The 23,168-nt window shown below is 46.0% G+C and overlaps 1 protein-coding gene across 3 annotated transcripts in view; it reads left to right on the top strand.

Annotated features, from left to right (window-relative positions):
- The window catches only part of CA10 (carbonic anhydrase 10), a 312,105-nt gene that overhangs the window by 198,196 nt on the left and 90,741 nt on the right, over window positions 1-23,168 (top strand). The gene's annotated exons all lie outside the window — the stretch shown is intronic.

Genomic DNA, 23,168 nt, shown 5'->3' with positions numbered 1-23,168 from the left:
TGGTGTCTGGCATCGCCATTAGCACCCATACCACGCGACACCAGGTGTATGTGTAATGCAACTACGGTGCTTGAGGCCACATGGTACAGGAACTCACAGTGACACCACCGGAGAAGTCTAGGAGTCATGCCAGGGGACAAGGGAGACTTTACCGCGCACGGGCACCGGGGGGGGGGGGGCACTTTGACACTTCAGGGGTGGCTAGGCAGACAGCAGAGACGGTGGTGCTAAGACGATTTCTGATCAGATGGGCATATGGGCAGGCAACAGATCTGTCTCGTGGTCGATCTGCCCATACACCGACTGATGTATGGCTACCTTTAGAGTATGTGGGGGGTGATTAAATTAGTGGACCACTATAAGCAGTGTGCTGTAGGCATGGGTGGCACTACATTGCCCCCCCTCCCCCCTGGGAATCACTGTGCCCCCCTGTGTGCCCACCACCATGCTCAGTAACAACTGTTTTCAGGCTCCAGCAGCATACAGTGAACAGGATAAGCCCTATAAAAAACTCTCCAAGTCAGCCTGAGTCTATGTAGGTAATAAGTAAAACTTAAGCTAAAGTAATAAGTAAACTTAAGCTAAATCTACACGCAGCGATTCGGCGGCTCGATTAGCCGCCGGATCACCTCTTCCGTGTCCCCATCGCGTCCCCGCTCACCCGCGCGTGCGCCGGATTCGATACCCGCTCGTCCCCGCGCCGCTTTTCTTCCACTCGATTCCCTGCCATTGTCCCCTTGCGGGGAACGAGCAGGGAATCGGCGGTAGCAAGATCCGACCTGTCGGATCTTATCAATCAAGCCACATCAGCGGCTCGATTGATAACACACATCGGAGCCTCATCTACGTGTGTAGATGAGGCTTTAGCTATTTGACATAAATACCTCACAATCCTTCTGAGATTCCTTGTAATGAATGTATCTGTTTGACAGCTATATTGACAAATAAAAAAAATCTCCCTACCTCCTGATTGTATGCTCTAACATTTTCAATCAACAGGAATAGAGTCTGAGGAAGGTTTCAACCTGAAAGCTTACCAATAAACTAGGATAATAATCCTGATTCAAAAGTTCCTGTCTGTAAAATATAAGCTCTAGTCCAGCAATAACCTTAAAGGATACCCGAATTGACATGTGACATGATAAGATAGACATGGGTATGTACAGTGCCTAGCACACAAATAACTATATCGTGTTCCTCTTTCTCTGCCTGAAAGAGTTAAATAACAGGTATGTAAGTGGCTGACTCAGTCCTGACTCAGACAAGAAGTGACTACAGTGTGACCCTCACTGATAAGAAATTCCAACTATAAAACACTTTCCTAGCAGAAAATGGCTTCTGAGAGCAGCAAAGAGATAAAAAAGGGTCAATAGTTCATAGATTTTAGCTGTGGCATACTTCAATGAATGCGTCATTGAGCAAAAACAATAAAAGAGTTGAACCTTAAAAAGTAGGTTTCAAATATAAAATAAAACTGTGGAATATCTTAAAAAGTCATTTTTATGAGAAGGAAGATAGATATAATGGTTTATTTCAATAGTTTATTTTCGCGTCAGGTGTCCTTTAATTTTATCACCCAAGTTATGCAAAAAATAGCTAAAGCTCACCATACAAACATCAATTTTGATCACCCAAATGGGCCCCACCTGCCAGCTATCGTGACGCCCCCCCCCCCCCCCCCCGCCTCCAAAAAAAAAAAAAAATTTGAAGCTGGAGCCACCACTGGCTGTAGGTTGGGGAAGGGGATAAGGTTAAGTGGAGGAATAACGACAGTGGATTAAGGGGAATATTTACAGGATATAGGAGATTATGTTGTTTCCAGATGTCCTTCACTGAAACCCATCACTCTGGCTCTCATTACGCGTTTCACTGAAGGGTTACCGCAATGTCACCGCAGTTGCGTCCTTTTGCCAACCGTCCCTAGTCCTCTGCAAAATATACCAGGAAGCCTAAATTAAATTACTTACTTACTTACACATTGCCAGTGAGTCCCGACTTGCAAATGAGCCTCGATCCATCATAAACGGACCCTTCCCTCAAAAATTATTTTTTTAAATTAATAATAATAATGAAATATGCATTGTTTTCTACAAATGCCTTAAATCTGCCATTTCATTAAAAATTCTGCTCGGTATCTGGTAACATAGTAACAGGAATGGGAGATTACCGAGCTTCACCATCTGTGCAGATTAATGTTATTCTAAAACGCGCTGTAGATGAAAGGATGGATTTGCAGATAAAGGATAAAAATACCAAATATTTGTTGATTTTGCACCCAGCAGCCTCTCGCCTAATGCTGTTTATTTCTTTTTATTTTTTTTTGTCAGAGGCAACAACTATCTTCCTCTTTATAAAAATATTCTAAATATCCAACGACAGATAACCATTTCAGTATATTAATGGCCAACTGCATTATGTATAATCCAGTCTCTGTAACAGATTTTCGGCGGTTATGGCATCGGAACAGATGCATCGATTTATCTTTTTAAATGTCAGCTGCGTCCAAAAGCAATATTTCAAGGGACACCGAAGTGACATGAATATGAAAGAAGCTATTATTGACTTCATTTTGAAAAAAGCTTTTTGTTTAGACTGTTAACGCTTATCCTCTGCCCCTAATACGATTGTGCCATCCCGAACAATCTCTGCAGGACCGGTTCTGGCTAAAATAGGGGTCTGGGCAAAAATTGAATAGGGTACTTCTGACCTGCATCATCCTACGTGACGCCTAAGCCCCCCCCCCCCCCCCCCACACACACACACACACCCCACCTCCTTGATGCCTAACCCTAACCCCCCCCCCCCCCCCCTGCACAAACACCCTGCCTGACACCTAACTCTCCCCACCCCCTGCATTCCTAACCTGAATGTAACCCCCCAATCGCCCCCCGCTGCGAAAATAAAAAAATAAACGTAACTTTTGGGGCACCACTATAGGCGCCCATTGAAATCACGACATTAAGCAGTCATCTGGGCGCCTGGACCCAACGTTTGCTATGTATAGGCACCAGAGGTGCCGAGTGTTGTTTGTTTTGCTAGATGCTGTAACTCCTTTTTCTATTGCCTGAGGAAGCGGGCACTGACCCGTGAAACGCGTTGCTTTGTTTTATCTGGAGTTCGTTATTAAATAGACTGAATGTACAGTCGTGTTGTGTCTGCTTGGAGGAGGTAAGTTCACCACTGCCTCCTCTAATTACCAAATTTTTGGCTTTTAAGCTCATTTAAAACCCTTTTTATCCTTTTGGCGCCTCTGTTCTCTCCTATATAATATTGTATCCACCCTGGGTGGAGGGTTGCGACCCTTTTCTACTATCTACAGAGAGCGACTTCTTATTCCTGAGTGGGGTCAGGATAATCTCCTCACCTGCCTTTACAGTGGTTGCCTATTGGTGACCCATGCTTGTGAGTATAACAACTATTACTCTTTGTCATTATCCCCTTTGTCAATACATACTACACTATTGGGGCTCTTGGTGTTCCTCTGAAAGAGTTAAATATCAGGTATGTAAGTGGCTGACTCAGCCGGACTCAGACCGGAAGTGACTACAGTTTGACCCTCACTGATAAGAAATTCCAACTATAAAACACTTTTCTAGCAGAAAATGGCTTCTGAGTACAGGAAAGAGATAAAAGGGGTCAATAGTTCATAGATTTTAGCTCTGGCATACTTCGATGAATGTGTCATTGAGCAAAAACAATAAAACAGTTAAAACTTAAAAAGTAGTTTTAAACATAAAATAAAACTGTGAAATATCATTTTTAGGAGAAGGAAGATAGATACAATCGTTTATTTTATTAGTTTATTTTTGCCTCGGGTGTTCTTTAACCTAACACTATTCTCACACAGAACCCTCCCTTTTTTGATGCCTAACCTTAACTGTCCCACCCCTCACCACAACTCACCCTTATAAAACACCGACGCCTAATCTTAACTGCCCCCCCCCCCCCCTTAACGCATAACCCTTAAAACACCACCTCACACCTAACCTTAACCATCCCCCCATGCCTAACCCTTGCCTAACCCTTGAATAAACACACATCATGCCTAACCTTTACTGACCCTGCCCGCCTAACCATTAAAAACACCACCCCATGCCTAACCTTAAAGAGGAACTTCAGCCTAAACAAACATACTGTCATTAAGTTACATTACTTATGTTATTTAAAATAGGTGGGTAATATAATCTCTTACCCACCCTGTTTTAAAAGAACAGGCAAATGTTTGATTTCATGATGGCAGCCATCTTTTTGGTTGTAATGAGGTGACAGGGAGTATGATACACAGTTCCAACTGTCCTATGTCCTGATCACCCCTCCCAGTTGCTAAGCAACGTGAATAACAACATAGGAAATCCCATCATGCTCTGCACAGCATCAGGGAAAAAAGCCCGGAATTTTTTTCTTTGATGGGTGGAGCTTAGATAAAAATACAGCAAAAAATGATGCTTTGGTAAGAAAAACAAGGTTCTGATGCTGTGAAACTGTTAAAGAAACACCAAGCCTTTTCAGTTCTGCTGAGTAGAATTAGTCCAGAGGTTCACTTTAACCACCCATTCATGCCTAACCTTAACTCACCAGCGCCGCTAATCCACCACAGTTTAGGATAATGTTGGGGTGCCACTGTCGGCTCCATAATACCTTATATACTTGCATATAAGCCTAATTTTTCAGCACAAAAAATGTGCTTATATGCAAGTCAGTGGAGCAGAACGGATGGTGGAGCAGGTTTTGTTACTGGCAGAGGGAGCGTAAGGATCGTTCGCTAGTGATCCTGCTCTTGTCAGCTGGTTACCTGCTGTGTCCATGTTCCGCATCCCCTGCAACATGGTGTGCAGAGTGCGCTGCTCAAGACTTCCTGTGTCCCCTGGCTGTATCATCCTTGGGGCACATCTGGCTATGGGGAGGGGGGGAGCTGACTTGTACTGGGGGCACATCTGGCCACTGTGGAGAGGGCTATACGGGGGGCGGGGGGGTCTTATATGCGAGTTAATCACTTCTTCCTGGTTTCTGAGGGAAAAGTGAGTGTCTCGGCTTATATGTGGGTCGGCTTATATGCAAGCATATACGGTAAATAACAGCTAAAGTGTGAAATTGCCCAATAAATAGCAGGTGCCAAAATTGCACACTATAGTCGCTATTTATAATGGCACCTATGGCGGACCCCAAGTTTCTTGCGATAGTGGGCGCCCAAATTTCCCACTTTGCTCAGTTGATGATCTGCATACTTTTTCCAGCTGCGTGTTATAGGAAATATTCTAGCCAGGAGAACAGGATTAGCAGCACTATTTTTTCTTTTTAAGAAAGAGGTCGGTGGTGACAGCGTCTATATTTCTCTTGTGACAAGTATACTTTAAATCTGATGTCCTGAATGTCTTTTGGGCTATTAGATGCAGCGAGCGAAACAAAAAAATGACTCTGTCTGTGTTTGAAGGCCACCAAGAAGGACAATTTGCAATGCAATATGTAAAGGAAAACAGTCCTTGTCTTCCAGGTATACAACAGTAAACAGCGTGGGCATCTGTTGTTTTTTTTTTTGGGGGGGGGGGAGAAGAATGCGTATCGTTCCTTTACAAGATCAGAGCTAGATTTGGCAGGCCTATGCTTCCTCTACAGATACTGTAAATCATTGTGTCCTTGTCTTGGGTCCAAAAAGCAGCAGGCGGAGGGGTGGGAGCTCACTGCCTTGCACTCGTGATATAACAACACGAGGGAGTGGGCAGGTTAGATCAATTCTTGCTAACACTGAAAGAAAATCAGAGGCGAAAAAAAATGTAAAAAAAATGATACTTACCTAAGAAGATGAAAGCCTCTGGAGAGCCTCTGGATTCTCCAGAGGCTTCTAGTGTCCTTCTGAAGACCACTGCCGCTGCCTGGGGTCCTCTTGTAAATCCCAACCATGCTCCTCTTCATGCACACGTACGGCTCAAGGATGAGTGGCTTCTAGTGATGTTAGCTGCAAGTAGCTACGAGTACATAGCTACTCAAACAAAATTTGAATTATAGTGCTGCCTACAGCAGAGGAGTGGTTAACTTACCTATCCCACCGCCTATAGCCAATGGGTTCTACTTGTGGTCCATGTAACTCCATTACTTCCTACTTCAACCCCAGAAGGAGGAAATAGTGGTGTTGCAAGGATCACGAGTGGAACCCATCGGCTATAGGCGGCATGGGTAAGTTAAACCCCCTCTGCTATCGATTACGAGTAGCTACATACTTGTAGCTAACATCACTAATGGCTTTGTCTTACTGCCCAGGCACAGCCCTACTCACACAGTAAGGCCGTGTTTGTGCATGATATATTCAACAAGCTGTCGGATATGTCCAGGGGGTCCGTGGACAGCAGCAGTGTGGGCCAGGAGGATGTGGGATGCCTCGGCATCAGGTGTCTTTTTACTTAGGTAAGTATCTTTTTTACCTTGGGAAAATGTTAAACCTCCATTCTAAGCACACATTTTCCTGAGCAGATCTCAGCTACGGAGCTCATTGGTATCTATGTAGAATATCCTTGATTAGAGGAAGAGGTTTAACTACTTTGAAGCAGGCGGGACCCAGGGCTGGTAGGTGGTCTCACTTCTTACTGTCTGTCCTACTGATACAGGCTCCCCTAATAGGCTCCGATGACAGTCCTGCAGAGCAGCACAGGGAAGTAGGTGTTATTATACCTACCTGTCTCAGAACATGCGGCTATCCCTGTTCCCATGCTTCCTCACCCTCCTGGAGGCAGCTTACTTCTCACATCACTTCCTGCCAGGGTTGCTCGTACACTATGCCAGTGCGAATCCATGCGTCGTAGTTCATAGACGAATTTTAAAAATTTAGCGTACGTATTTCCGCGTAGTCGTAGTACCGCTATTCGAAGTTTCGCCCGCTACGCGTAGTTGACGTATGTATTGCAAAGTCAACTACACGTGCGGTAACTGCGTCTATACGGATCATTGCGCATGCGCAGAAATATTATTGCCCTTCTATACGTATACAATGCCGCATTGGAAGGTGGAATGTACACATATATTAGTTCACCCATGCGCATATTTAGCGGATTATAGTGGAAATGTTTCTGCATAAGGGCATAAGCGTCCGCATACACTACGCTTCACACTATGTAAAGCTTTCATATTTTAATGCGTAGTCTACGAAATGCAAACGTAGCGAATGTTTCGATTTCGAAGTGGTAGTTTGTGAAGCGTAAGTGCATAGAACTACGCGTAGGTCCAGCGTAGCGAAGTTGGCTGACTACGACCATCCCTGCTTCCTGCCGTTGCTTCTCTGACATCACATGAGCATCAGCTGCAGGAAGTGGAGATATGAGGAGAAGGGAGCTGCCAGGAGAGTGCAGCAGGCTTTAGAATAGACTGGAGTAGGTAGGGATGGTCAGAAATTCCCATTTTCAATACCGCGGAAACTCCGAATTTTCCAATTTCCAGTTTTACATTTTACTGATTTTCCAATTTCTGAGGAGTATTGTATTTGTCATGTTTTTGCATCAGAGAATGCAACAAAAAAAAGACACAAAAAAAAAATCCTGAAATCAGAAAAATTGAGTATTGTGATTGGTCTAAAATTACAGCGGTAATCCGATTTTTGCGGAAAAATTCTGTATTCTCTGATTGGTACAATGCTTTCAAGTTCTGTCACTGGGCTAAAATTAACTACAAACAAACCGAATTATTGGCAGTACAGGTAATAATATTCATAAGATTTTGTCCGTCAGGACCTGACCTAGGGCAATAAAAATGAAGCAATGTATTGCTCCGTGGGTTGCCCAAGTCAGCAGCGTTTAACCTCCTTGGCGGTAATCCCAAGCTGAGCTCGGGCTATGCCGCCACGGAGGATTGCTCTGGTCCTGCTGGGCCGATTTGCATACATTTTTTTTTCAAACACACAGCTAGCACTTTGCTAGCTGCGTGTTTGTTTCGATCGCCGCCGCTCGCCGCCGATACCCAACGCGAAAGATGCCCCCACGCAGACCCCTTGCGCAACCTGGCCAATCACCACCAGGCTGCGCTATGGGGTGGATCGGGACTCCCTCTGATGTCATGACGTCAATCCGATCATCGCCATGGCGACTGGGGAAGCCCATACAGGAAATCCCGTTCAGAATGGGATTTCCTGTTGGGATTATGCGCCGGTGGCGATCGGAGGGCGGACGCCGCATGGAGGGGGGAAGCATGTAGCTAGCACTAGGCTAGCTACATGCTAAAAAAAAAAAAAAAATTAGCAAAAAAAAACCCTCCTGCGGCCGTGCGCCACAAATAATTAGAACAGCAGGGAGGTTAATGACTTATGGGTTACCTCAATGGCAAAAAAGCCTCAGCACAAGTGGGAGGTCCTTGCTTATCTCCCCCTAACACACTAACACACACACACACACACACACACACACACACACACACACACACACCTGTGTGGGGTGTAGCTATCCCCATCGCAGGAGAGCGGTGAGTTGAGTGTTGAGGGATAGTTCTACTCAACCACAACTAAAACACAAACCAGCAAATACAAATGGGTGCACTAAATTTCAATAAAGCATAGGTCACAATAGTTTGCCTACTGCTATGCACCTCATTGCAGCTGGACCAATAACATAACCTTCATAGAAGGGAAAAAATTGCTGAGGTAGTAAGGGTGATCATAAAGGCTGTGCCTATACATATATATAGTGTTACCGTCAACTAGTGCTAATTTCTAGTTGTGCTAGTTTCACTCTATACGATCGTTGTCAGAACAAATTAACAGTGTACAACAAAAAACAAAAAATAGCAGAGCATCCCACCACCAACATAACATCCCCCAGCAATGCAGCCCAAGTCAGAGCTAAGGCGGCCTCGTATGCAAGCCTTTAAATGTAATCACTGAAATTGCATGGCCCTGCCCAACAGATGGTGCCACACCCACCTGTGTGTCTTGTGCAAGCTTGTTCCAGCCAGTGTGACTACATCCAAGGAAATCCACCTAGTAAATGCATCAGGCCCAGAGCACTGTATAGGACCAAACAGCCTGTTTGGAGAGGCAGAGTGTCATTCTGATCTCATTTCCATTGACATCACATCCTGTGTGGGGATGTGCTTAGGCCAGTTGCTATAGTGACATATACAAAGCAGTACACCATATTAGCTGGCATTGTGAACAGGCTCATGAAGCGCCAAAAAATGGGGGGCTGCAAAGCGCCGAAAAATGGGCATGACCATGACATTCTATGGGCGGAGCTAACGTAATGATGTAACAGTGAGGCATAAGAAAACAGTGTTTACGCCATGATGTGGTCAAATAAGGATTCGCATCATGGGTGTGAGGAAACTGTGTGATGCTATTTAATAGTATACCGTAACCCCAAAGCAGCAAACATAGCCAACTATGACCATTAAATAATAAATGCAGAAACAGTTACCCCAGACACCACAAAATAAACGCAATGGGCAACATGTCAGCACAAAATAAACGCATTGCGGGCAACATGTCAGCACAAAATAAACGCATTGCGGGCAACATTTCAGCACAAAATAAACGCATTGCGGGCAACATGTCAGTACAAAATAAACGCATTGCGGGCAACATGTCAGCACAAAATAAACGCATTGCGGGCAACATTTTAGCACAAAATAAACGCATTGCGGGTAAAATGTCAGCACAAAATAAACGCATTGAGGGCAACATTTCAGTGCAAAATAAACGCATTGCGGGCAACATGTCAGCACAAAATAAACGCATTGCGGGCAACATGTCAGTACAAAATAAACGCATTGCGGGCAACATGTCAGCACAAAACAAACGCATTGCGGGCAACATTTCAGCACAAAATAAACGCATTGCGGGCAACATGTCAGCACAAAAAGAAACGCATTGCGGGCAACATGTCAGCACAAAATAAACGCATTGCGGGCGACATGTCAGCACAAAATAAACGCATTGCGGGCAACATTTTAGCACAAAATAAACGCAATGCGGGCAAAATGTCAGCACAAAATAAACGCATTGCGGGCAACATTTCAGCACAAAATAAATGCATTGCGGGCAACATGTCAGCACAAAATAAACGCATTGCGGGCAACATGTCAGCACAAAATAAACGCATTGCGGGCAACATGTCAGCACAAAATAAACGTATTGCGGGCAACATTTCAGCACAAAATAAACGCATTGCGGGCAACATGTCAGCACAAAATAAACGCATTGTGGGCAACATGTCAGCACAAAATAAACGCATTGCAGGCAACATTTCAGCACAAAAAAGAAACGCATTGCGGGCAACATTTCAGCACAAAATAAACGCATTGCGGGCAACATGTCAGCACAAAATAAACGCATAGTGGGCAATATGTCAGCACAAAATAAACGCATTGTGGGCAATATGTCAGCACAAAATAAACGCATTGCGGGCAACATTTCAGCACAAAATAAACGCATTGCGGGCAACATGTCAGCACAAAATAAACGCATTGCGGGCAACATGTCAGCACAAAATAAACGCATTGCGGGCGACATGTCAGCACAAAATAAACGCATTGCGGGCAACATTTTAGCACAAAATAAACGCAATGCGGGCAAAATGTCAGCACAAAATAAACGTATTGCGGGCAACATTTCAGCACAAAATAAACGCATTGCGGGCAACATGTCAGCACAAAATAAACGCATTGCGGGCAACATGTCAGCACAAAATAAACGCATTGCGGGCAACATGTCAGCACAAAATAAACGCATTGTGGGCAACATGTCAGCACAAAATAAACGCATTGCGGGCAACATGTCAGCACAAAATAAACGCATTGCGGGCACCATGTCAGCACAAAATAAACGCATTGCGGGCAACATGTCAGCACAAAATAAAAGCATTGCGGGCAACATGTCAGCACAAAATAAACGCATTGCGGGCAATATTTCAGCACAAAATAAACGCATTGCGGGCAACATTTCAGCACAAAATAAACGCATTGCAGGCAACATTTCAGCACAAAATAAACGCAATGGGGGCAACATTTCAGCACAAAATAAACGCAATGGGGGCAATCATGTCAGTACAAAATAAACGCAATGGGGGCAAACATGTCAGCACAAAAACGCAATGTGGGCACATTTCACCTGGAAAAAAAAGCATTTACTCACCTGACAGAAGTCCCCTCACGCAGCCGGCCTCTGGTGTGTGTGCAGCTCCCCCCGGACGATCCTCCTCCAATCTCCTGTGCTGACAGGCAGAGCAGGGCTACAGCAAGATGGTGCCCGAAGCCCTGTACTGGAGACACAAATAATCTCCAGTACAGGGCTCCGCCTCTGGATGCCATCTTCCCGTAGCCCTGCTCTGCCTGTGCCTACCGGAGGACAATGCAGGCTGCTGAAGCAGGGCTGCGGGGAATGAACTAGCGCAACGTCTATGAGACGCTGCGGCTAGTTCATTCAGTACGGTGGCCAGAGTCCCGAGGCCGGGACGTCCCGCTGCTAAAAGCGGGACGTTTCCCGGGACCTCATGCAGCCTGGGACTGCGCCCCCCAAAGGCGGGACGCATCCCGGGTAAAGCGGGACGTATGGTCACTGTAATATCAGGGGAGTGTGCACATACTTGGAAGAGCCCCATGTACTTCAGATGGTAAATGGTGTGGACACTCAGGGCGATAGCATAATTCCGGATATAGAAATAAATGGACATACACATGGCAGGAATAACCACAGGCGGGAAACATATTGGGCTCGATTCACAAAAGAGTGCTAACACTTAGCACACCTGTGAAAAGCAGGTTTTCACGTGCTATCATACGCGCAAAGCTTTGCGCGTGCAAAGTATTGACATCACGCGCAAATGCAACTTTTCGCGCGCAGTCATTACTTTAAATTGCATTGCATTGTGAGCAAACCAGCTTAGCACGGGCATGCTAAGCATACACTCTAATAGGTTTGCACACGAAGTCTACCTGTTGCGTACAATGCGTAATGCCGTGCATGCGATAAATAGTTAACACGCGAACTCAAAATTTGCACGTGCAAAACGGGTGCAAAGTGGCTTGCACTCATGTTTGCAAGTGCAAACCTTTTAGGCATGCTAACTTAGTTAGCACTCTTTTGCGAATCGAGCCCATATTAATAATTGTAAGTAAATGGCTATACATTATGCATACAGTTTATAGAAAACTAGCAGGCGCAAAGTCTTCGGGATAAACTTTCCAGTCTAAATATCCATCCTGCCTCCAATTGGTGTAGCTTCCTTTCCAAATTTACTCCCCCCAACCCCAAGCCGCCATTGTTGGATGCCCCAAAACGATATAGCAAAAGGATTAGAACGGTGTGAAGTGTTCATGTGTCACGCTACCGAGGTATTGTTTTTATGGCGAATATCGCCAATGTGTTCCAAAACACATTGTTTAAGGGGGCGTGTGGTCAGACCAACATAAATTATTTTGCATTCACACTTGCATGTATAACCACGCCTGGGCTATTGCAATTGATGAAAGATCCGATATCAAATCTGCTGTTGTTGGATTTGGTGGTGAAGGCAGGGGCGTCTGAGTCACTAGGAAACTCTAAATTTTTGCCTATGGCGCCGTGGGTGGAAGTGGGCGCCCTCTCGGCAAGTTGCCGCTCTGTGCGTGTTTATTTTTTTTTATTTTTTTTCAGCCAGGTCGGACAGGCCTGTCGCTGTGACAGGCATCTCAGCCTGTGCCCGGCGCCGCCTACTGGTCCGCCCCCTTCATCTCCTCCTCTCCGAGCGAGCAGCAGCGCACGCACGCACATTAGTTTATGTGCGAGTGCGATGCCGCCGCCTATTGGTCCGCCCTCTCTCCCTCTCGCTGTGTACAGCATGCGGCCGCCGCACGCTAGCTTGTTTACACGTTGCGCCGGCGCCGCCCCTAACTCCGCCCCCGCCTGTCACACGTGCTTGAGGCACCGTGTGTGACGCAGGCAGGACGGAGGGACCAGTGCTACCGCGGCGCCGGCTGACACCTGGCTGACCTGACTGGGCAGTGTGTGCAGTGCGCACAAACTAGCAGAGACGACGACACACACACCCAGGGCCGGGCCGAGGCAGAGGCTGGAGAGGCTCCAGCCTCAGGGCGCAGTGTAGGAGGGGGCGCACAATTCATTCAGCTGTCATTCCCAATTGTGTTTGAAGCAGAAAGAAATAAGAAAAGGGGATACATGACAGTGACTGCAAGCCAGATAACTAGAGATTAAGGTGTTGGGGAGGTTGGGGGCCCTGGGGCACCTATTAGTCTAATAGCAATCAGTGTGTGAAGGCTGGGGTGGGAGGAATGGAGGGGCGCACTTTGCTGTCTCAGCCTTGGGTGCTGAAGGACCTTGTCCCGCCTCTGCACACACCTCACTCACAGTGAGTGCCTCCTCTGCAGATCTGACTGCTGCTCTCTTGATAATTTTCTTATATCCATCCTGGCCGGCCCTGATTCCGTTCCCCCCCCCCCCACCGCTCGCCCATGTGGCTTCTGGCCTAGGAATGGATAGGGGCATATAGCATCATGCCTGCTGCTGTGTGGGTCTGGGCACAGTGGGCAGGACTCGGAGGGAGACACACATGCTGCACAGTGTGCAGAGCAGCAGAGGGGAGACCCTCATAGTGAGTGGCGTGCCCCCTCTTGATATTATATGCCCCACTGTCCCCTGGCTGACCCTGAGATTTGAGTGTGTGTGTGTGTGTGTGTGTGGGGGGGGGGGGGGGGGGGGCGCCACAGGTTTTCTTGCCTGGAGTGACAAAGTGGCTTGAAACAACCCTGGGTGAAGGTCAGGGTTTTGGACATGAAGGGGCACACTTTACAATGGCCGCATTTGTAGGAACCATTACGATTATGAGGTAACTAGGTGGGGCCCCATAACTTGTAGTCAAACCCCAGATTTGCTGATGTATTTAATTCACGTACATGATCAGAAGCCCAAGCACTGGTGACTTCTTCCGCCACTGACTATCTGTGCTGCAGGCTGCATTCTTCTAACAGGATTCAGTCTGTGCTCCACCCACTTTCAGATCACATGATGCACTCCAAGCTGCCATCGACTACCACCTACAGACGTTACTAAAGGTGGCCATACACTGGTCGATTTGCCATCAGATTGACCAATAGATAGATCCCTCTCTGATCGAATCTGATCAGAGAGGGATCGTATGGCTGCTTTTACTGCAAACAGATTGTGAATTTATTTCAGCATAAAACCGATCACCATCTGTGAAACTTCTGCTGCTGCCGCCCCTCGTATAAATTACCTGATCCGGCCGGCGTGAGTAGAGTTGAGCTGAAATTTTCGTAATTTCGCATTACTATAATTACGCATGCGAAATTTGCGATTACGATGCGAAATTAGCGTAGCGAAATTGCCATTAAAATCGTAATTGAAAATACCGTAAGCGTAATTTTCAACGCGAAATTTCGCGTTTCGTTCATGCCGTAATTTCGCATTAAACGCTACCGTAATTTCGCGTTAAACCGTAACGCTCCGTATAATATAAAAAAGCCGCCGACTTTAAGGGTTAATAGCAAAGCCCCCTTAAATGCTAAGAGCCTCAAATTTGGAGAATATATTAAGGAGATCAGGAGGAATAAGAGGAAAAAAATTTTTTTCAAAAAGACCTTATAGTTTTTGAGAAAATCGATGTTAAAGTTTCAAAGTAAAAATGTATACATTTAAAAACCCGCCGATTTTAACGGTTAATAGCAAAGCCTGCTTAAAGTTTAGGAACACCAAATTCCTAGGGTATATTAAGGGGATCAGTGGGAATAAGAGGAAAAAAAATTTTTTCAAAAAGACCTTATAGTTTTTGAGAAAATCGATTTTTAAGTTTCAAGGGCAAAAATGTCTTTTAAATGCGGAAAATGTCAGTTTTTTTTGCACAGGTAACAATAGTGTATTATTTTCATAGATTCCCCCAAGTGGGAAGAGTTTTACTTACTTCGTTCTGAGTGTGGGAAATATAAAAAAAAAACGACGTGGGGTCCCCCCTCCCAGACCTCTTTAACCCCTTGTCCCCCATGCAGGCTGGGATAGCCAGAATGCGGAGCACCGGCCGCGTGGGGCTCCGCACCCTGACTATACCAGCCCGCATGGTCCATGGATTGGGGGGTCTCGGAAGGGGAGGGGCAGCCAAGCTTTTCCCTCCCCCTCCGAGCCCTTGTCCAATCCAAGGACAAGGGGCTCTTCTCCACCTCCGATGGGCGGTGGAGGTGGAGGCCGCGATTTCCTGGGTGGGGGGTTCATGGTGGAATCTGGGAGTCCCCTTTAAAAAGGGGTCCCCCAGATGCCCACCCCCCTCCCAGGAGAAATGAGTATAGAGGTACTTGTAGTACCCATTACCCATTTCCTTTAAGAGTTAAAAGTAAATAAACACACAAACACATAGAAAAAGTATTTTAATTGAACAAAAAACATAACCACGAAAAAAGTCCTTTAATATTCTTAATTAACCATTAATACTTACCTGTCCCTTTAAATAAATGATCCCACGCAATATCCTCGGAAATGTTCTATCAGTTACAATGTAACAAAGTTATTACAATATAACAACTTTGTTACATTGTAACTACGCCGCACCCGACGTCACTCACCGCCGCCGCCGCCTCCGCGTCTGCGCTGCAGGACCCGACAGAGCTCTGAGCTATAGCTCAGAGCTCTCTAAGCATCTTTGTATTTGGGCTCCAAGGAGCCCCATTGGTCCTTAGCAGACCAATGGGGTTCCTTCTGATTTGAAAGAACCCCATTGGTCTGCTAAGGACCAATGGGGCTCCTTGGAGCCCAAATACAAAGATGCTTCTCAGAGCTCTGAGCTATATAGCTCAGAGCTCTGTCGGGTCCGTGCAGGACGCTAAGTCCCCGCCGGCTCCGCTGCCCTCCCTGCCTCTCCCACATGTCACCCACATGTCACCCACATGTGGGTGACATGTGGGTGACAGATGTGGGCGGGGTGGACAGCGGGAGCTGCGGGGACTTAGCGTCCTGCACGGACGCGTATGCGGCGGCTGAGCGGCGAGTGGCGTCGTGTGCGGCGTAGTTACAATGTAACAAAGTTGTTACATAATAACTTTGTTACATTGTAACTGATAGAACATTTCCGAGGATATTGCGTGGGATCATTTATTTAAAGGGACAGGTAAGTATTAATGGTTAATTAAGAATATTAAAGGACTTTTTTCGTGGTTATGTTTTTTGTTCAATTAAAATACTTTTTCTATGTGTTTGTGTGTTTATTTACTTTTAACTCTTAAAGGAAATGGGTAAGGGGTACTACAAGTACCTCTATACTCATTTCTCCTGGGAGGGGGGGTGGGCATCTGGGGGACCCCTTTTTAAAGGGGACTCCCAGATTCCACCATGAACCCCCCACCCAGGAAATCGCGGCCTCCACCTCCACCGCCCATCGGAGGTGGAGAAGAGCCCCTTGTCCTTGGATTGGACAAGGGCTCGGAGGGGGAGGGGAAAGCTTGGCTGCCCCTCCCCTTCCGAGACCCCCCAATCCATGGACCATGCGGGCTGGTATAGTCAGGGTGCGGAGCCCCACGCGGCCGGTGCTCCGCATTCTGGCTATCCCAGCCTGCATGGGGGACAAGGGGTTAAAGAGGTCTGGGAGGGGGGACCCCACGTCGTTTTTTTTTTATATTTCCCACACTCAGAACGAAGTAAGTAAAACTCTTCCCACTTGGGGGAATCTATGAAAATAATACACTGTTGTTACCTGTGCAAAAAAAACTGACATTTTCCGCATTTAAAAGACATTTTCGCCCTTGAAACTTAAAAATCGATTTTCTCAAAAACTATAAGGTCTTTTTGAAAAAAAAATTTTTCCTCTTATTCCCACTGATCCCCTTAATATACCCTGGGAATTTGGTGTTCCTAAACTTTAAGCAGGCTTTGCTATTAACCGTTAAAGTCAGCGGGTTTTTAAATGTTTACATTTTTCCTTTGAAACTTTAACATCGATTTTCTCAAAAACTATAAGGTCTTTTTGAAAAAAAATTTTTTCCTCTTATTCCTCCTGATCTCCTTAATATATTCTCCAAATTTGAGGCTCTTAGCATTTAAGGGGGCTTTGCTATTAACCCTTAAAGTCGGCGGCTTTTTTATATTATACGGAGCGTTACGGTTTAACGCGAAATTACGGTAGCGTTTAATGCGAAATTACGGCACGATACGACTGTAATGCGAAAATTACGCGAAAATTACGCTTACGCGAAATTTCGCGAAATCCTTCTTCATTACGATTATGTACTTACGGCCATAATCGTAATTACACTAATTACGCGAAATTTCGTAAAATCGTAATTAGGTCATTACGCTCATCTCTAGGCGTGAGTCCCCTGGTCTCCGCTGTCTTCTTCTCCACGCTCGGCTCCAGGGCTCCAGTTTCACTTCCTGTCCGGGGAAGTTTAAACAGTAGAGGGCGCTCTACTGTTTAAACTTCCTGCTGGGACAGGAAGAAGTGAAGCCTGCTGGACAGGGAGGCCAGCAGAGAAGGAGCAGCGGTGACAGCGGGGACACGCACCGGCGGAACAGGTAATGCATTGCCGCTGTATTGCGTCAGTCGTCGGACATTCGAACATCGCTATCGACGCACTCCCGACCCACCGGCGATCGAGCGAAAGCTTCCGCACGGACAGGAACTACGGGAATCGCCAGGAATGTTCGATTTCGGTCGGAAATCAATCTTTCGGTCGTTTGCGCAACGATTTCACAGCAGGTTCGATCACAGTGATCGAATCTGCTGTATATCGGCGGGAAAATCATTAGGTGTAGGGCCTCTTATTAATGATCTCAACCAAGCTGTGATCACACTTTCAAGATAATGCAAATTCAGCAACCTGAAGATAAGACTTAGATACTCACCTAAGAAGAGGGAAGGCTCTGGATCCCATAGAGCTTTCCTGGTCCCCCTTCATCACCTTGTTCCACAGCTTTCCCCCTTTCAAAATTGAATCGACTGAGACACTTCAGAAGGATTTGGAAGCACTCACATCCCCGAGTGTTTCTGAAGATGGGCGCATCTGAACTGTGCTCTTCTTCAGAAGTATTCAGGACTTCTGATCTTCATCTTCATCTCATCTTCAAAAGTACTCAGATGTACACGGAGCTGCCCAAGAAGGGCTGAAGAGGAATTGGACCTGAAGGTTGAATAATTTTACCGAGGGGACAGAGCTGGATCAAGGAAATGTTAGACCGTGAAGGATCTATACCATAGAGCCTTCCTGGGTCCTCTTTCCATGTTCTTGTACCTCATGAATTCAATCACCTAAGAAGACAGGAGGCTCTTGATCCCATAGAGTTTTCCAGCTTCTCCCTTTTTCCATAGCTTTCCCTATTCAAAACTGGCACCAGTGAGACACCTCTGAAGGCTTTGGAAGCACTCAGGTTCCAGAGTGCTTCTGAAGATGGGCGCATCTGTACTGTGTTCATCTTTGGAAGTACTCAGGGACATGAGCACTTCAGAAAGGCTGTCCAAGGAGGGCTGACGAGATATTTGACCTAAAGGTTGAATAATTTCACCATGGGGACAGAGCTGGATCAAGGAAATGGAGAGAGAACCGAGGAGGCTCTATGCTATCTTTCTGTGTCCTCGTACCTCATGTACCCACCTAAGGAAATGGAAGGCTCTGGATCCCAGCCTTTCCTGTTCTTAGGTAAGTACTGGTCTTTTTTTCTCATTTCATGGTTTCTTTAATCTGCACAAAGAGGTGTAGAACACAAAACAGGTGTTCAGTTGAAACTAACTTATCTTTTCTTTGGATACTTCACAGATCATTACCATCATGTTTCTGCAGTTGGTCTCGTCTTCCTGAGTCCTCTTACATCCTAAATGCAGTGTTTTGTAGGCTTCCTCTGTTATTTGTTAAGCTACAGTTGCAGCTATTTTACGTTAGCCACTGAATGACAGATTCCACTTGCGTATTTGTATTTTTTTCCTCCAAAGTTCTCACAGCAGTAAAGTGAGGTGTAATTTGCCTGCCTATCATATACATACTGTATATATTTTGACTTTTAGGCTAGAGTGAAAAAGTGAAAAGAATATTTTTCTGACGAGCTTTAGTTCTGCATAGACGAGCTTCACGCTGTATCTCAGTCAATCAGATGCCCCGTCTCCCACATGGTTGTCAGCTAAAACGCAACTTCTCAACCTTAGATCGCGCACACTATTACTGTAAAACCACTTCTGTTTGTTGAAGGACATGTAACAGAAGTCTTTGAGGATCCAGTTCCAATTATAGAGATTTAACCCATCTCATGAATGAGCTCATGTTTTGTATTGTTTTACCTTAACCAGGGGCGTAACTAGAGGGGAGCAGCCCAGGGGACCCCAGAGCTGTTTTGGGGCCCAAAATACTAACCTTCCCTTCCTCCAATCCTGGGCTTTCTACTTCAGATCTGAGTGTGAAGATCATGGTGGCCACATGTGTTTCATAACCCTTGTGAGTTGGGCCCCTGGGCTGTGAAGAGCACCAAAGGGGTAGGCAAGGGAAGGGGTGTAAACATTGGGGGTCCCCATCAAAGTTTTGCTGGGGGGCCCCATAAATTGTAGTTACGCCACTGACCTCAGCTATAAAAAAACATAATTCATGAGATAAACAGATAAGAGGGCTCATTCACTAACCAGCAGTAAAATTGCTGAACGTATGCAGCACATGGAAATGTTATCAGTACAGTAGCCACCGATGTATTGTGCGTTGTGCAATTAGTGCTGCCCACATCACCTAGGTAACACCCACTTTACTAGTGTGAAGCATGCTATGCACATAGCAACATGGGTTTACCTAGTTAACATAAATTGTGCAATTGTGCAACGTGTGTTACGTTGTACTGGTACAACTGACAACGATAGTGAGGGTGGAAATGAGGCCATACATAGGTGAGGGCATGTATGCTGGACCTTATCTATGTTTCGGATTACTCCCGAGAGGCTCAGTTTCACTGCGGTATCAGGCGTGGCTTTAGTAAGTTGCCAAATTTTCACCAGAGGTAGTAGTACCACTGCACAAAGAATTAAATGTGTGCATGAAACACCAAGTGAACACCTGACATATCTGGCTAAGCAAATTTGGCCTAATTGGCTATTCATGAGGCAATGCTCATGCAAATATGCATTCGCTTTCGCATGCCAACTTATGCAGGGTCAAAAACCCTTTGGAGGTGAGTGGTGGATGGCTCATTCTAGGTGGTGTGAGCCCTGGAGTGGGCCGTCTGCGCCTGTCCTCCTCCCCCCCCTTGGAGTGCTGTGTGTGAGCCAGCCCTGAGCTCAACAGCTTAGGGCGACCCATGCTTCACTCCTTCCCCTTTTCAAATGTGTTGCACCCAAGTTATGCTCAGTAGCAGAACGCAATGGACGTTAAGGCAAGTGCCTGTTTTTAATATTGGGAGGTGGGTGCGGATGGCTCTGACCACGCTTGGGGGGGGGGGTCGCCTGCGCCACCCAGCCTCCCCCTTTGGGGTGCCGCTGTGGTTCCCAGGCAGTGAGAGCGCCTGGGACCCCACGGTCCCCCCGGTTGTATGGGGGCATTGGGAAGCCTCCCTGTGGCGCTCCTGAATTGTGAAAATTGTAGCATGAACTAATTCCTGCAGGGCGACCGCTTTGCGGCATTGGTTTTTGACCCTGCATAAGTTGGCATGCGAAAGTGAATGCATATTTGCATGAGCATTGCCTCATGAATAGCCAATTAGGCCAAATTTGCTTAGCCAGATATGACAGGTGTTCACTTGGTGTTTAATGCACACATTCAATTCTTTGTGTAGTGGTAGTAGTTCTGTGCATGTGCAGTCTGTCAGTACTGAAGGCCCCCATAATCAGAATCATTTTTATTATTCACCAAGCATGAATGGGTCGTTTCTGGAATTGGATTTGCCACAAAAAACAGGGCTCAAGTAGGGAATAGGACACACAATACATGATATAGAATATAATATGCAGCAGTATAAGCAAGATACATAAAAGGAAGTGACTCAATAGACAATTTATTAATCGGACACACAATATACAAAGGGGCAGTGACACAGTAGACAGTTTATTGATAACAACCAGCTTGTCGAGTTCAAGTGGCTGACAGTCGAGGGGAAAAACATGTTTATATGCCTTGAGGTCCAGGTGGGGATGGCAAAAACCTCTGGCTTAATGGGAGCTAACCGAAGAAGCGATCCCGTTACATGCAATGTCATGCACAGACACGTATCTGGAAGGGTGCAGGCATGGCACGTGCCCCAGGCGCCCTCCCTCTTCAAACAACGGGGGGCGCAGTGCTGCTAACAGCATTCCTGAGTCTAAGGGAGTAACAATTATCCAGTAGCCTGGCCATCTCAGTCTTTTTCATATATCTACACTAGAAGCTATTGAGAGGTGAACTCTGAACTTTACCCTCTCTCCCTACCACAGATCATTTCTCAGTCCCCTGAGATAGCAGCAGATGCTTTTGGTCTGAAGGTTACAGGATCTCCCATTCATTCCTCTCTCTGTCATTCACACATTCCTGAGCCTTATCTCAATGTGCTGTTTACTTACTTTTATTTATGACACTCTTTGCAATGTATCCGTTATCCGGCTGGCATCTCTGTGGCCAGTTTTAACAACTTCTCTCTTGTACAGTGTACCTCAATAGTTAAAGGGAAGGTCCAAGCAAAAAAAAAAAAAATGAGTTTCACTTACCTGGGGCTTCTACCAGCCCCATGTAGCCATCCTGTGCCCTCGTAGTCACTCACTGCTGCTCCAGTCCCCCGCTGGCAGCTTTCTGACCTCGGAGGTCAGGGCCGCATTGCATACATTTTTACGCATTCCAGATAGTGCAGGAACAAAAATTGTATGCGTTGCACCACTAACGCGTAAAAATGTATATGTTAATGTTCCTGCACTAGCGGGAATGCGTAAAAATGTACACAATGCGGCCCTGACCTCCGAGGTCAGAAAGCTGCCAGCGGGGGACTGGAGCAGCAGTGAGTGACTATGAGGGCACAGGATGGCTACATGGGGCTGGTAGAAGCCCCAGGTAAGTTAAACTCATTTTTTTTTTTTGCTTGGACCTTCCCTTTAAAATGCATTATATTTCTAGCTCAGTATCTATCTACTGATATTTAATAGGTTGTCAGGCTTTTATTATGTTATAATCGTCACTGCAAATGTTTCATTGCTTTCATTCATATGAGAGTGGAGGCTGCCATATTTATTTCCTTTTAAACAATACCAGTTGCATGGAAATCGTGCTGATCTTTCTGTTCACTAGGGTCTAAATCACACACCTGAAACAAGCATGCAGCTAATCTTGTCAGATGTGTCATAGAGCTATGGCTTAGGCAGGGATCACACTTGTCTCAGTTTTCAGCTCGCCTTTTTCTGCGTACGTTTTCTGCACACCAAGTGTGTTTCTATGCAGAAAAACACTTGCATTTTTTTCACAACAGCTAATGTAATTGATACAGAAAACTGCAAAATGTGCAGAATTATCATGCAGAATGTCAGGTTTTTTTTTCTCTGCAAGAAAAACACGTTAAGTGTGAAGTAGCCCTTTGATTAACATGAGTTATCAGTTTTTCCATGCAGAAAACGCATATGAAAACAGTCAAGTATGTTCCCTGCCTTAAAGTATTAGAGGCAGAGGATCAGAAGGATAGCCTCATTTATTTCATTCTGGTATTTGTGTGTGCGCATGTGTTCTTTTTGCATGAAGGGGTTACCCTGTCCATAAAGGTTAGACAGGATGCTGTTAATTGCAGGTGTATGTGTGTGTGTGGGGGGGCGCAAATTTAGTATTTGCCATGGGCGTTGTCTTGCCTAGATACACCACTGGTCATGCAAGAATGGAGACAGCGATCACAGCATTCAGAAATTACAGGCCGCACAGGCACAGAGCTACTACCTCAAAGGTTGGCGACTTACTTAGCTCACGCCTGCTACTGCATTGAAACAAAGCGTTTTGGGAGTAATCTGAAACATGATGAAGACTCAGAATCATGCCCTCATCTTCTGCATTGCGGGTGGGCTCCCAATGTTAAGCATGTGGTGCTTGCGTGACACACGGACCAGCGGCAGTGCAGACGATGCATGGGGACAGAGATGGATTAAAATGTAATGGGGCCCTAGGCGAGGTAGTAGATTTGGGGCATCAATGTGGTCATTTTTGTGAGCTGAAGTGAAGAGAGGTCAAAGAAGGTGGCAAGTGGGCCCCTTGACTCCTACTGGGCCCCAAGCACCTGCCTAGGTTGCCTGGTGGAT

The sequence above is a fragment of the Hyperolius riggenbachi genome, chromosome 12, assembly GCF_040937935.1.
Source record: "Hyperolius riggenbachi isolate aHypRig1 chromosome 12, aHypRig1.pri, whole genome shotgun sequence".
In the NCBI taxonomy this organism is placed as follows: Eukaryota; Metazoa; Chordata; class Amphibia; order Anura; family Hyperoliidae; genus Hyperolius; species Hyperolius riggenbachi.
The sequence above is the reverse complement of the archived record's forward strand: the minus strand, read 5'-3'. Positions and strand labels throughout refer to the sequence as shown.